This window comes from Equus asinus, chromosome 10, assembly GCF_041296235.1.
Source record: "Equus asinus isolate D_3611 breed Donkey chromosome 10, EquAss-T2T_v2, whole genome shotgun sequence".
Taxonomy (NCBI): Eukaryota; Metazoa; Chordata; class Mammalia; order Perissodactyla; family Equidae; genus Equus; species Equus asinus.
The window spans coordinates 73,711,332-73,727,738 of NC_091799.1; positions in this window are offsets into that span (position 1 = coordinate 73,711,332).

Sequence of the window (16,407 nt, forward strand, 5' to 3'; positions counted from 1 at the left end):
AGCCATATGCCAGCCATATATGCGTGTGGCATATATTATTTTACACATTTTTATTATCCTCCACAAAAGAGCCTATGTTCATTTTTTAATATAGGCAATTGCATCCTCTAGAGATGAGCACAGCAAATGAAGAATCAAAACACCCCATGTTCCTCATTACAACTGTAAATTGAACATATGCCTTCCTACAACGTAGGCAGTGACCCCAGCTGTAGACTAACCAACTACAGTAAGGCCTCAACCTTCCTAAAGTTTGGTTTTAATTACCTTATACACATCTTAAATGCCTAAATCATCTTACAGTTTTCTAAATTATTTAGTTATCATTTCTGTGGTCATTTTAAGCGGCTGACAATGCAAATATTCTCAGAGAGGTCCTTCAAGGAGAAGTAAATTAAAATCAGTGTTTCACGAGGTATTATAAATCAAAACAAGAATGCTTTTTATGGTTACAGGAAGCATTCAAGTTAGGGGTCAGTCATCAACTCAACATTAAAAATATTTTAACATCCGGTAATTAAACATCAGACTTTTCAATAGCTTTTTGTTTAGTGACACTATCAATATGTTCAGATATCAGTGACATTTAAGCCAATATCTATAAAAATGACTTAAGAAAAATATCTGTTTTTAAGGAGCTTTCCAACTGAGAGAAACACTGAAAAATGGCATTGCATATAAGTAAGGATACAAATTATATCTTATTTGTTTTTCTGATAAATTGAATATTGGATGTAAAATTCATTTTACAATGCAAGCTTACCCTCAGGCAGGTAACAAAAGAACTGAATAATATTTTTTTAAATAGTATCTTAAAGTCAGTATCAGTAACCATTCCTCCTCATCTTACCCTAAGAATCTGCATTCCATCCTCCAAGATCTCTTAAGAAACAGTCATATCAGCATATTTCAAATGCAATAGTTTATCTTTCTCATTGTCTTCTTTTTTAACTCTAGGTAATACTAAATAACTATATGCAATCCACTTCCGTTTTAGACTCACAGGAAAAAGATAGACTTTGTTTAGACCACTACCTACTTCAGCTGCTTCAATTGAGTAAAGACCCCACAGTAACATTAATAGAGATTGCTGGAGGCAATTAATATGAGGGACTTGGGATTACTGTTACATTTCCCTTTCTATTTTTTTAACGTGTTTCTCTCTATGCATATAAATATCCCATAGTGATAAAATCAATGATTGGTAATTATTTAAATTATTCATTCCTACTATCAGGAAAAAAAACCAAAATTTAAACATAGGGCCTGTTATGGGTTGAAGTCTTAATCCCAGTACCTTAGAATGTGGCCTTATTTGGAGATAGGGTCCTTGCAGACATAAGTAGTTAAGATGAGGTTAAACTAGAGAAGAGTGGACCCTAAATCCAATGTGACTGGTGTCCTGATAAAAAGAGGGAATTTGGACACAGACATGCACATAGGGAGAACACCATGTGATCATGAGGGCAGAGACTGGGTGATGAGTCTAGAAGCCAAACAACACCAACGATTGCCAGCAAACCACCAGGAGCTACTCTCTCTCTCAGCCTTCAGAAGAAACCAACCCTGTAGATAACTCGATTTCAGGCTTCTAGCCTTCAGTACAGTGAGACAATGAAATTCTGTTGTCTAATACACCCAGGGTACGGTACTTTGTTATGTTAACCCTAGGAAACGAATACAGAGTCTATAACTTAAGACTCACAGAACTCATAGTTAGGGATTGTCTGACACATCTGGAATCACAAGGCTTTCACAGCACTATACCAGAATTATTGGACACCAGCCTTCATAGTGAGTAACCTTAACAACTCCTAACTCATGTCACTGTACATTGTACAGTTTTGTTCGAGAAATATTTACTTAATCAACCCATAGATTTGTGCAGTATCCCCGCAGTCATGTCATGCTTTTCCCCAAAAGTTTCTTGTGTAGTTTGCCCAATGACCCTAAATATGATAGACTCAAATAAATGCCTTTGACATAAGTCTCATAGCAAGTTAGATGACTTTGACGTAGGCCCGAAAATTTAGTGAGGAATAGACATCCTTTTGGGAGTTCTTGTTTTTGGAAATCTTGACCTTCCCTGCTTACTACAGGAACAACAATAAACAAAATCAAAATAGTACATACAAATATAAATTTATTTATGTTAGCCTCTATTAATTCCTGACAATTTACAATTTTTATGAATGAACACATCTCTTAATAATGATTTTTATGTGAAAATATTTGGAATTAGACTATAATTAGAAGCCATGACTATAAAATAATGGAATTGGCAACTACGTCAAAATTTATGCCTCTAAATGAATATTTCCCACTTCAGAGTAGCACATTAGAAGACTATATTTATATTAATAGTATTTTTCATCTTAGAAATTAGATATTCTCTTCACCAGTTCCTACCTCCTTCCAAGGCATGTTTTGATGCAAGTGACTTTCTATTTCATTGCATCCATGGCAGTTTACACCAGAAATAGGTATCTAGACTTACACTAATTTACAAGCCTATCTTTCGTCTTTTTAGTCTTAATTTTCCCGGTAGAATTACAGAATCAACTTTTGAATCCAAATATATTACTGAATTGGTTCCTATGATCCTACTGTGTGCAACCACAATGAGTAGATAATAAAGGTCCCTCTTCTCCAAAAAACTTTAGTAAATCTATTCAGAACCAACAATGTATAAAACAACAGAATGCTTGCATTATGTACCAAAAGTCTATAAGGACATTTTGTAAATATAGACATGTTTGCCAAATCTTCTCTCCTAATTTGCTTAGTCCTCTTTCTCTGATCATTTACTGGTGAAACGAACAATATCCAAGATTCCTACAGTGCTCAATATTTTATCCTCCTTTCTTTACCATCTCAACTTCCATCTTCATTTGTATAACTAGTAGTTAAACAAGCAAGGAGCTCCCTAGCAGGCCTTCAACAACATAGATCTCTGCTACAGAAATCACTCTGTGCTAATCACTCTACGGTGACTCAGTGCTAAGTCAATGCTGGATCTAACCACAGGAGCACTCAACCTTCAAAATATCACAGATTGGTCCTGGGACACAACATAGTCCTGTCACCAGAAAACTTGTTCAAGATTTGTCTCCCATATCAGATGCAGTAAACTAGTTGAAATGTTGATCTCTATCATTCGACTTTTATATCCTAATTTTATAAATTATAAAATTGAGGTTCATTTTCTTTCTCAGAGCTCACTGCCAGGTAATGAATGCAGGTCTCCTGACTCCAAAATCACTCTCCCCTCCATTATATGAGCATTCTACCAGAAAAAAATGTTGTGTCAAATTTTCAGAAATGTATTTCTAAAGATAATGAAAGTGTTTCCTTTCAATGACATGTCTCTCTTTATGGATAATCTTTTAGGAGGAGTAGCCTGTACTTATGAATCAGAGAGATATCATTTTTAATCCTGGCTCTGCCACTTTCTAGCAGTGTAAATTTAGAAAGTTATAACATTTAAGATAAACATGAATAAGAAAAAACTTGGATAGTAATTGCTAATGAGGCAGTAGTAAGGATTGAATGTTATCACATTTGTTAACTGTTTTGTATAATGACTGGCAGCAATAAGTGATCAATACATGCCGATTTTCTGCTTTTTGGTAATTTGTGAACATTTATAAGAAAAGTCCTAATGTGACAAAACAGTGACTGAGTCACCTTCAAAATCTCCACGTTCACTCAAGAGATTTCTTCGTTATACAGATTTCAGGTTCAGTTTGTGCATTAGGCATATTCTGCACTGCGTAGCCACCTACCTTCTGTTAAATTCTTAACCTTTTTGTAAATAAATTGGGAAATGAGAAAGAATATGCCTGTCATCTTTGTTTCCAAGAAAGCAACTGAGCTTTTAGAATCCCGCATAGTAAGCGAGTGGTGCCCTACCCAGATCCTCTTTCCAGGACCTAGACACTCATTCCCTAGTGTTGAAGACAAGTTGCACGCCCCCTGCTGTGGCAGCCTTGCCCAATGAAGCTCAGTGTCTACTGTGAAAGCCTTGCCTCCTAGCTCAATTGGGGATAATTTGATGGGCCATCCCCTGTGAATCAGCTGAGACATTTGTTGTGACATCATTTCAGATGCACGTTTTTCCCTCTGCCCAACCTTCCTTCACCCCTCACAGGGTCCCCAGAGCACCCCTCCAGTAAACTTCCTACATGCAAATCTCCATCCCAGAGGCTGTTTCCTCCGGAACTAGATCTAAGACGTCCTGTAAGTACGCTTTGTTTTTAAAATGGGGACAATTTGACGTAGTTACAGGAAACCAGCTACACCTTCTTCTAAATGATGGTTGCCTCAGTTTTAGCTGAAATTGCATGCAAGTTTAACAAGTCCACTGGAGAAACCTGAGGACATACAACACTTCCTAGGAATAAATAGAGAAGGGAAGCAGCAGGTTTAGGACTAGTTTGGGAAAAACCAAAAGAATAAGAAGAGTAAAAATGATAATTGTCTAAAATCTTTCTCTTTTTCTTTTATGAAAGAACCAGCAGAGAGAATCTGTGACAGACACAGTTCTGTTGCGGAAAATGTAATGGTTAGAAAAGTATACTCAGACATTTCAAAAGGAACATTCCTAAATGTTTCCTTATAGAGAAAAAAAGTCGGTACGAAGGGCAAATGAGAAACGTGTGGGTATATGAACTTCACTGTAAGACAGTTCATTTCAGTTTACCATGAATACAAAAAGCAAAGGCTAATATTCTCGAGATTAAGAAATGTTGCTTCCCCTCCAGCTTCTGAGACCTGTCTAAGCATTTATATTTTTGTAACGAAAATCATTGATAACAATTTGCTCTTTTTTTTCCTATGCACTATGTTGAAATTCCTTTACCGGGAACCTCAAACATTATCATCCAGGGCAATTCCCTATTATTATGTTGGAAATGGAGCTTAATTTTTGGTTTCCAATTCCAAGTCCCAAGAGGGAACTAGATGTCACAGAACAAAATATCACGCAATGAGATCCGATACGAAAATCTGTGACAGTAACCAGATGTTTCCCTAACAATTACCACATAGGAAAAGCCAGTCAAAGAAATGAGGTACAACGCTTCTCAGAAGTCAAAGGGCATCCACATTGTTATTTAGCATGTTGGTATTTGCCAGTTTACATTCTGATGAGCATATCCTGGATGCCTCTGAAGAAATACAGAATAAAATGCAAAGTATGATTATTTCCATGAAAGACATTTTTAAAGAAATTATTCAAATAGGTCCAAGCATTGTAGCAACAATAAAATTCAGTGCTCAATAAAATATGAAGCAGAGGGAAACAGGTTCTTAATTATTCTTCTAAAAACCTCATCATCGTCATTCCTGCCCTCACATCCTCCCATGAACTGCTTTGCCATTTGTGAGGCACAAGAAGAGGCAAAAAGAAGAGAAGTGGCTTATGAGACGGATGCTCAGCTCAGAGATGAAGAAGCAAAATTAGAGCTGACCAAAGAACAAGAAGACCAACTCCCTTTCACCTCAGATACCTTTCATGACCAGATCCCTGAGTCTTCGTCCTTGGATTGGTTCTTCAACATCAACATCAAGTTGCCATTTCAGGGAGCAAATGATTTCTTTCAGAACAGATACCCATTTGGCCTCTTGATATCTAGTTTTGACACTATGATAAAGTTATGGTGGCCAGTGGTGAGACCAAAGAGGAAAAATAGAAACACTCTCCAGACCCAATGGGGATGCTCTAACCTCCATGAGACAAGGGTATTTGTTTAATGAATTAGAGGAAATATTTCAATAACCAAAGGTCAGAAATAGATCACAGGATTACGAAGTGTTTTGATGTAAAAATAAACAGATTAAAATAAGTCTTAGAGGTAGTCACATAGTATAACTAACAGTTTGACCCGAGAAAACTTAAAATATATATTTAATTCAGCTTATATGTGCAATGTTTCTTTCCAAAGGCTCTAAAATATTACGTGAACTAGTATATTTTAATATTAATATATATGAGTTTAACATAGAATAAGATAACAATTTTGGAAGTGTTTTAAGTTCTAAAATGTATGCTTGAATTTTTTCAAAGCTCTCACTCTTCATTATATGTAAGATATCACTGGGTGGCTAAAATACAATATACTACAGACAGGTTGTTTTCTTTAATTCCGAGTTTGCTAATAAATCTTAAATTAGAAAAGCATATAGTGTTCCTCTTTTTCTACTTTCATAAAAATCTTTGATTAAATGTGCATTTGTCTTCAGTACCCTCAATATGCCGAATGCAGGAAACAGGGGACCGAGTCAGTTTGGAGAGAAAAAGGCCCAGATCTGCCTCTCTGTGATTTTCTGAAATTTTTATTTGGTATGTTTATTTTAATTGCTGCATGGCATTCCATTTTATAAAAATACCACAATTTACTTACTCATCCTCAAAATGATGCGCATAGACGTTGTTTCTAAATTTTTATAACCACTGATGCAGTAAACATCTTGTACAAGTCCTTTCATGTACAAGATCAAAAGGCCTCTTCAGTATGTCACTAGAGGTGAACTCTAGGTGTGAGCATCTTTGAACTTTCACACATATTGTCAAGTTGCTGTCTAAAGTGACTCCAAAAGAAAAATTTTTTAATTTTAACATAGTTTGTGTTTTCGTGTCATTTTAAAGAAATTCTTCCCCATCTTAAAGTTGTAAAGCTTTTCTCTCATAAATATTTCTAAAAATTTTGAAGATTTCTTTTCTTTTATATTTAGATTTTCACTTCATGTGGCATGTATTTTTATTATAGTGTAGGATATGGATAAAATTTTATTCTCCTCAATATGGATAGCCAATAGTCTCCCTATTTACTTTTAGGTCGACCTCTGTCATGTATATAGGTTGACTGTATATACTTTTTCATCCAAACCAAAAAGCTTTTGAAATTGAAAGGGGCGTTATTAATAATTATGCTCAGACAACAGGCATAAGCAGGAACAGACCCAGGAAAACTGGGACATTCAGTCACTTCACTTATAAATCAAATTCAAATATGTGTATGAGTCTACTTTTTGACTACTTAAGTCTCCTCGGTTAAAACTTTCGTCTATTCCCACAGCCGCAACACACAGTTATAGTGATTAAAGGGTTATAATGTCAGATGGTTTGGGCAAGTTTTAACAAAATTTTAAGAAAGACAGAATCTCATAGGGTAAAAACTATTTCATATAAAGTTCAGATTGGGAAATGATATTTACAGCATATAACACAGAAAGTTTAGTGTGCATATTATATCAAGAACTCCTATACTTTCTAAGAAAATAAAACAATTACAGACCACTTCACACCCATCAAAACAAGAAATATTAGAAATTCTGATAACACTAAGTATTGGAGAAGATTTGGTGAAATGGAAAATCTCATGTGCTGTTGGTCTCTTGGAAGTCAGAGGGGAAAAAAAGAACAATCCACTCAACTCCTTCCTAACCAAAAATGTTCCAAAATGCTTCGTGGCCCATTTCTATTCTATGTGAGTTTTCAGATCACCTTATCTAGTTCCTCTAAAAATTGTTTTTGTTCCATTTTTCTGGGTGGTTTTCCTGCTCTCAACTGCCTATATCAAGCTTGCTTGCCTAAGACAGTATAATGAATTTAAATTATTGATAACATTGCTTTATTGCACAGAGAGAGAAATGTGCTTTACTATCCTAAGGGATAAACATGCCATAGACAATTTGGTACCAAGATGGGCTTAACAAAAAGACGCAAGGAGCAGTGTGTTGCAAGTGAGGGAGCTCAGTTACCTCAAGTTGTCCTCTAGTATCACAATGGTCATTATTTTTTAAGCTTTTAAATTAAATTTTCGAGATACTTGTAGATTCACATGAATTGTAAAAAAAAAAAAGAAAAAAATACAGAGAGATCCTGTATATGACTTTACCTACTTTTCCTCCATGGTAACATCTTTCAAAACTATAGGACAATATCACAACCAGGATATGGGGCTTAATAGAGTCAACATAGAGAATATTTTCATTGCCACAAGCACCTATCATATTGCCTTCTCATATTGCCAAGAAATAGATTCTCTATTTCTATAATTTTGTCACTTCAATGCTTCATAATGAAATCATACTACACATAACCTTTTGGAAGAGGAGGAGAGGAGAAACAAGGAGAGGCCAGAGGAGGGAAGAGAATGAAAAGAGGAATAGGAAGCATCATTTTGGGATTTTGATCCATTTGTTCAAAATGCATAGCTTAATTAGGGGAAATGAATTTTTCCATTTTTCTCCTTCTCTTGTTTAAACAAGCTTTCTACCTCTTCTTGTATATTTAGGTTTCCTCCTTCTTAATTATGCTTCTGCCAATTGTCCTGACAAGTTTGATGAAGGAAAGACTCAAACTCTAAACTCTAGTATCAGCGTCCTCTCAGTTCTACTTCTAAACCATGATAGAACACCAGCTATTCCAAGGAATGTGCTGGCTCCTATTCTTTTCATACACAAGCATGTACTCTAGACGCAGGAATTGGGTATCTCTTTCTTGCTAATTCTCTGAACATGTATTTTACCATTCTCTTCCATGCTCGCTCCTCTCTAGCACCTTGTTCTCACTACTTCTCAAACCCACAAGTAGGAGGCACCTCACGACTTTTGTACTTGCAGATCCTGCTCTGTGGGACTCTTTCCCCGGGATATCAGCGTCGCTCAGTCACTCTTTTCCATCAGAGCTCTGCTTAAAGGTCACTTTTCAGAAAGGCCTTTCCTAACCATTATATAAAATGTTTTCTTACATGGATTCATTTTTCTGCACGACACTTAATGTCTAATGTATATTTGTTTGTTTAAGCTCCACTGGAATTTAAGGTCTATAAGGGCAGATTCTTTTTTCTCAGTTGTATCCCCAGAACTTAGACTAGCTCCTGGCATGTAGTTGGCAAGCAAATATTTGTTGAGTGAATGAATCAATAACTGAAAAATAGAATTTGCATGCCCTTGGAATGCTTGTGCATCCCTAGAGATTGGGCAAGAGATCTTACATTTGCATATTTTTAAGGTAGTGAAATTCGAAGGAAACGCTTGAAAACAATCACAGAATTAACGGCAAAACAAAGGAGGGAATCTAAGCTTTGGATCCTGAAGCACCCCCATGAAGGCTCTGGCAGTTCCCTACTTTGGCATTGTTATCTAGATTTTGTTTTATCATCTGCAATTCTTGCATCTATTCAACATGGTGGAAATTTCACAGATAGAGCTTTTTTTAACATAAAATTTATAGCAAGAGTTGGCTTCCTCAAATCAGATCTAAACTACCTCAAGAATAAGCCTTCCCCATAGTATCTTGGCATTTCCCCTCCCTGCTCCAGTCAGATCCCAGAAGCAGAAAGGTGTTCCAAAGTGAAAAGTTACGGGAAGGAGAAATTAACCAAACTCCTGAATCCTCCAGAATGATTGGTTTCAAGTTGCATTTGCATTTTGGTGGGGATTAGTCACAAGCGGTGAAGGGGGAGGGTTATTATTTTACTCAGTCTAAGCGTTCAGGTTTGAGATATTTCTCTGTAAGCTATTCTTGGAGTTTCTTTGTTTTAACCTCTCCTGTTTCTTGCTGACAATTCATTTTTAACAAGATTCTCCTTCATGTATATTTAGAGAATTTACTTAACAGGAGCCAGAACACACTTAACATAATCAGGACGGACCTCATTAAATAGCGGACAGATGTCGATCTTTCCATAATACATGGAAATCTTGTAAGATTTCTTTGTAATTGAGCATGAAATATACAACAGATTTGTTGCCACCTATGTAGAATTACAGATACGAGAATAAATATATATGAGGACGTACACACACATATTCAATAGTTTTTCAAGATTCAGAAAATAAAAAATAAACACCTATAGAAAATATTTTACCTGTTACTTGTTATGCAGGTCGGCCTAAAACCAAACTTGCCAGCCAAGTTTGAGAAAGAACCATCCTGCATTCCTTCCAGTGATATAAAAGTATATTGTATAAGGATGAATCATTATGATCATTATCATTTCTTAGTTCTTCTCATTATTGCCCCCTCCACACACACCCAAGGTAAAGTAACACATTTTTTTTTCATAATCTATTTCATGGGCCTATTAAAGAACTAGCCTTAATGATCTCAGTATAGTGGAGAGAATATGGACATTGGAGTCCGACTTTGCATTCAAATCCGGACTCCAGCATTTATTTAGTGTTGGTTTACTTATGGCAGAATAATTCTTTCCTTGAAAGTTGTTATAAAGATTTGAAACAGTACATGTAAGGCTCCTAGCACAGCTCCTGGCTTATGGAAAAAGACCAATAAATGCAAAACCAATGGAACTCTGAGAAGAAAGCATAAAGGCTTTCTTACCAATATTTGTTTCAAATGAAAAATTGACTTGCCCACTAAATTTTTAAGAAACATACACCTTATACAATGTTCACAGTGGAAGGGATTTAAGAGATGAACTAATTCAACTCTCTCATGTTAGAGATGAAGAAACAGAGGCCGTGAGAAATTAAGTGATGGAGGGGACAAGACCTCGGGCAGCCTGGCTTCAAAGTGGTAACAGAAAGTTCATAAAAACTGAAATTCAAAATTCTATGACCTATTGCTTTCATTTATCTGTTGTAATTCCTTCCATCTCTTCCATATGGATATTTCTTCTCATATGTTGGAATTATAGCCTAACTATAATTTTACAGTTTTTTAAAAAGTCTATGATTTCAGAAGTAGGGGAAGGGGAAATGGAGCTGAAGAAACACAGAAAAAGAATATCCTGTTTGGGGATTCACCATTGTTTATAGCCTTAAGTTCTGGACAGCCAATTGTCTTCACATTTATACTCACTCAGGTGGAATTTTCTTTATATCAAAGTAATAGACCTCTAGGCTCTAATACCACGGTCTTCCACCAGGGCTAGTGGAGAGGAAGTGGTATGTATGTGTCGATTGTGAAACAGTTTCTTTGATGATTGTTCATCTCCCCACCCCTCATTGATAATCACTAGATTAATTCATAGGATCTCAAAAGTAGGGTGTACAAGCCACAAAATGGTCTGTGTGCTGCATGAAAAATTTTGTTGTATATTTTAAGTGAAAAAGTAAATGAGAAACTAGGTGTTCCTAACATCTAACAAACACACAGACACTGCTGACCTCTCGTAGTCCTTTTTTGCAATGGGCATGAGCACTCCCAGGAGGTGAAGTATACTGAGTGAAGAGAAAGCAGACCGTGAGACCCCCGAAGTTTGTTTGCTTTTAGCATACAGTGGAATTTATTTACATGTGGCCAATTAGGTGGATTTACAGGTTATACTATCTAGTTTTAATTCAACTAACACTAACAAGAAGGACAAGTGCCTTTAAAAGATTTCTCAAATATTCAGAATAAAGATAACATTAGAACAACAAGCAAACTAGAAAATAGCCAAAGTGACACTTCTACTCCTTTAACAAGCTTTAGCTGCATTACACGGTTCAAAATAGTAACTGTGCAACCCAACCTGACATGGTAACTTGCACGTAGTTTTTGAAAAAGTAAACAATCTACTTCTTCAAAGGAAAGTTTTATCAAGAGCTTGCAAATAAAGCTTTTTAAAAAAAAATACACTCATTGGGGCTGGCCCCGTGGCCGAGTGGTTAAGTTCGCGCACTCCGCTGCAGGCGGCCCAGTGTTTCGTTGGTTCGAATCCTGGGCGCAGACATGGCACTGCTCATCAGACCACGCTGAGGCAGCGTCTCACATGCTACAACTAGAAGGACCCACAACGAAGAATATATAACTATGTACCGGGGGGCTTTGGGGAGAAAAAGGAAAAAATAAAATCTTTAAAAAAAAAAATACACTCATGTGGTGAGAGTAATTTGAAAATAGAGGTTTGGAAACGTTTCTAATGCTATATGATTTGATATTAAAAATTATATACATTTATTACTTAGAAAAATTTAAATATCTGTGCCTGTGTACACACACATCTCTGCACACAGACACACACATGCATGGATCCTTTTTCCTAATTCGATTTTCACTATTTTTATTTTCATAGCTTTGCCTCTAAAACAGTCCGACTCCTCATATTTTGTTTAAAATTTGGAGATACGCAGCAAAGTGTTCTTCCTTCCTATAACCTCATCATAAGGGTTTAAGGGTTTCATAACAAAGTGACTTTTAGTCAAAATACAATTCAATAAAAAAATACCTGAGCATTTGTATATATTCTAGACTCTTTGCTAAAGGCTGTGAGGACGAAAAAATTAAGGCCTTATGATCTCGGTCTTCGACATGGTAGCAATGTAAAAGGAATCATGGAGAAGTAGATGAATAATCTTGCACAAGGTATAATGTGATAAATAATATAATAAAGATATATCAGAAAAGGCTGGGTAAATTCTGAAAGAGGATCATGGAGAAAGGGTATTTGAATTTGACTATTAAAAACGGGAAGATTTGAACAGCTGAATATTAGATGAGGAGGAGAGACAAAAAGCAGGACAAATAGCACCAAAGAAGGAGGAGCAGAAAACTAAGGGAGGCGACCTTTGCGATCATCCATGTCTTGTTTTTCACAATAGTTTTATCACATATGGTTGCATTCCAAAGCAACTTTTTTAGTTAACCTTGCTTTTGAACTGTATATGAAAGGAAACAAACTGCATGTTCTTTCTGTTACTTTTTTCCCAAATTTGGTTTGAGACTCGTCCATGTTGATAAGCAGGCTGGAGTTAATTCGTATTCATTGTTGCATAGTTTTATAAAGACATCACTATTTATTTATCCTAGTGTTAAAGGATCTAGGTTTTGTTTGCTTGTTTATTTTTGCTGCTATAAATACATCTAGTATGCACGTGTACTTAAGAGCAGAATTGCTAGAATGTGTGCGTTTACAACTTTACAAGGCTACGTGAAATGGTTTCTCACAGTGATGGTAGTAACTTACGCTTTCATGGTATTCCCATTACAATACATCCTCACCAACATTTTTTATTTTCAGAACTTTAAAAAAAATTTTTAGTAACCTGCTGGTGTAAAATGGTAGCTTTTGTTTCGAAGGCTATTAGTAAAGATGAGCATTTCATATATTTATAGGTCATTCTTGTCATAAGGTCTGTCCTCAATAACTACTTCTTAAATTAATGACTAAATGAATAATCAAACAGCATTATGGGAATTCTATCAAACTGTGAATAGCGTTACAGCAAGATCCTATTGTGCTTTTTAGGGTACCAAGAATTTTGGAAACCAAACTAACATTATTTGGAAAATGTTGCTATGTTTCTTTTAGGGTTGTAATTAATTCAGTAGAAACAAAGTAGAATGATTTCTTATTTAACTCCAATTTTTCTTTTTTTTTTTTTGAGGAAGATTAGCCCTGAGTTAACTACTGCCTATCCTACTCTTTTTGCTGACGAAAACTGGCCCTGAGCTAACATCCATGCCCGTCTTCCTCTACTTTATATATGGGATGCCTACCACAGCATGGCTTTTGCCAAGTAGTGCCACGTCTGCATCCGGGATCCTAACCGGCAAACCCCGGGCCACCAAGAAGCAGAACGTGTGAACTTACCGCTGCGCCACCAGGCCGGCCCCTTTCTCCAATTTTTCTTATGATTTGCTCTGGATCTATAAGAATATGTGCTTCCAATTAGAGTAATGCCCAGATAACATTAGCTTGCCCTGAAATTTCTTAAACTTTTTGATAGGAAATTTAAGATTAGATTTACTAACCATTACTTAACAAATCTGTAGTTACAGATCACGTGACTTTTTATAAATCATGACCATAGATCAGTTGTAACTGCCAGTTCTATCCACTATAGAAACACCTTTAATGTTTTGTTAAATCAAACATAGGCTCCAGCCGTAGTGAACTTATTTCAGGTTTCTGAATGTGCTATGACCTTTGCTGCCCCGAGGTCTTTAAACAGCAGTTTTTTCCGTTATCAATTCTTCTACTCCAACCCATCTTTCAGGTTCTAGGTCTGTGATTACCTTCGACTCTACATATCAGAACGTTATTTTTTCAATATTAACATTAAACTACTTTGGTATCTCCTTGCAATTACTCCCTCCTTCCCTTTCTCACAATCACATTCTACTATATCACCTTTCCTCATTACTCTTTGGACAGATAAAAACCATGTAAAAAGCTGCTATTTTGAATTTATCTTTTTAAAATAATCTTTATATGTTTTAACAATATCCACAGAGTCCAAGAAGCCAATGGATATTTTCATTATTAAGGATATATTTTAAAGTGAAATTAGTGGTGTAGTCAGAATCTTTTGTTTGTTCTTCACACCTTTAACATTTAGGAAAAGTTGTATTCTTGCCATTACAAATTTTATATATATTTTTAGGAAGACTATTTTCATAAATACATATTTGCTATTTGAATAAATCCTATTTGGGTTTTTCTGCCATACTTTATATAGTTTAAAAAAAGAAGGAAATATGTTACTTCACCATTGCAATGAAAGTAGTAAAAATAAAGAGTAATTTCTAGAAAAGAAATAAAAGAATCAAGTCAATAGGATTATACCGGCACCAAATTAAATATTTTTACTCATCCAGGTATGGTCATATTATTCTTTACATGCAGATGAAGCTTCCCTTATGAGGCCAAAGCAATTTTCATTGTGAGCCCCTCCGTTTCACAAAATGAAGAATTTGAGTGCTTCTGAGGGCTTCCTATTTTGTTTTGCTTTTCATTTGCTTCCACTTGAAATAGTGTGCCATTTTGCACATTTTAGACGTTATTACGCATCTGCATCTATAGAATTTAATACTAGAAATGTGTCATTTTGAAAGTGTTTGTATGTATATATTATTTTCAACTTTATTCTCTGAGCATTTTTCTAGGCATAAAAGAAAGATCAGTTCTGCACACCAGAGGCAGAAACGTTTCACCTTCACCCTCCTACACCCAACATTCAAATTATTCCCCTAGACCACAAGAAAGGCTGGAAAAACATCTTGGTACTTCGTTGCCTGCCTACTCTTGAAGAGGATGCTTTCCATCACAAGTCATTATTGAGGTTGCCCTCTAGAAGACACTAGCAATTCCGTGTAAGGAGTTGCAACCAGGGTTTCAGTTCTGTTGCAAGAACATCGAGGTTCACCCTCAGTCTCCAGAGTTTCTTCCACGGTGAATAACTTAGGTATTTTGAAAACAGTGTATTATCCCACGAGTAGAGTGACATCAAAGGAAACACAGAGATATAGCTCTCCCTGGCCCTGAGTACTTAATGTGAGGTGCTCATGTGTTGCTTTGATGGTTTCTTCAAATTGACAGTCTTCATATCCTCTTTTCAAACTACCAACCCACTTGCTATCTTCCCAATGTTTGATGGAGTGAAGCACTCCTTTTAGTTCGATTCTAGCAACCTGTAAGAGAAGTCATTTTTTTTCAGATTTTTGAATATTTTGTTTTGTACCCCAAATTATTGAATACTGCCAATTAAAGCTAGATATGGAATTAGTCATTGATTTTATTTGATAACAAGAGTATAGATGCTGAAGAAGGAACAATATATCCTTTGTACTTTTTTATATTAATTATGTCAATCCATCTTATTAGAGAAAGTGTCTTGTAACTTCATCATTTGATCTTCCTTTGTGTGCATGTGTGTGTGTAAATTACAGTAATACACACACATATGGAAGCAAATTCTATTTGTTGGGCAAAACCTCATATTTTGCATGTTATATAATATTACAATTCCCATATAATTTATTTTTAAATAGTTCTTGGATTTTTAAGATTTTATATTATTACGATGATATTTTTCAATTCTGTTAACAAATTTTATGAATTTTATTATTTCCACTTACCAAGTAACTTTGGTGGTTAGAAAATAATTTTGTGTTTTTGTTTTTGTATCAGATAATACTCTTACCATAGCTGAGTAGCCTATAAGATGAACTAGAAAATCTCTCAATTGTAAGTCATCCCATCCTAACTTGGAACCATGGATCCCAGGGGAAAAAAGAATAGCATTTCCATCTCAATAGCTTGTCGAATAATTAGGACACTTAAGGTTTTAGAATTTCACTGGCTCGATTTCATTCACTCGATAGAATTCAAAAATGTCATTTTTCTTGTAACCTCTCACACGTTGTGATATGACGTGAACACAGTAGAGTCCACCTCTGACCAATAATTAAGACAACGCACTATTTTAAGGGAGGTGTCATTTGAGCACCTACCGCGGACTTGACACCAAGTATTTTTGTCTGAATAAAACTCTCTAAGAGTTTCTCTAACCATTTCTATTTAGGAATATGCCTAAATAACCCATTTCTACTTCCTGAAATTGATCGATCCAATAGACACAAAGATAGAGTGAGAGGACTGAGAACAGCAAATTGAGAACCTACTGTCTCATCCCAGCCACTAGTTTTTGTTTAATTTTTTGTTTGTTTGG